Source organism: Triticum dicoccoides, chromosome 7B (genome assembly GCF_002162155.2).
Source record: "Triticum dicoccoides isolate Atlit2015 ecotype Zavitan chromosome 7B, WEW_v2.0, whole genome shotgun sequence".
In the NCBI taxonomy this organism is placed as follows: Eukaryota; Viridiplantae; Streptophyta; class Magnoliopsida; order Poales; family Poaceae; genus Triticum; species Triticum dicoccoides.
In genome coordinates, this window is record NC_041393.1 from 765,622,088 (window position 1) to 765,622,764 (window position 677).

Here is a 677-nt window from a genome sequence, read left to right on the forward strand (position 1 = left end):
CATGAAGAAAGCAATAGCAATATACTAAACGATCAAGTGCTAAGCTAACGGAATGGGTCAAGTCAATCACATCATTCTCCTAATGATGTGATCCCGTTAATCAAATGACAACTCTTTTGTCCAGGGCTAGGAAACATAACCATCTTTGATAAACGAGCTAGTCAAGTAGAGGCATACTAGTGACACTATGTTTGTCTATGTATTCACACATGTATTATGTTTCCGGTTAATACAATTCTAGCATGAATAATAAACATTTATCATGATATAAGGAAATAAATAATAACTTTATTATTGCCTCTAGGGCATATTTCCTTCAGTTTCTTCGAGTATCGAGCCCCCACTATCACCTCGTCAGCCTCTACGGCTGGAAGGATGATCAATTCTTGTGTGGATTTCTCGGGTTGCTTGCTTGGCTCGGTGTCTCCGTGTCATTTAACAGACTGTTGGAACAACTGTTCCACGTCGAGCACCCATCCTTTCCAATATGTTTGTGGCTTGTTTGCTTTCATCGAGGATATAGTGAGATTCTAAGCGCTCAAATCATGCTGACATGATTATGACCGTGTGGTGATACACAATCATCTTTGGGTCCTTTGCGTCAAATCGCCGTTTATCTAAGAGATTGCGAGGTTGGAGTTACCTCGGACCTAAAGACGCCTTATGCCCATGGAGAC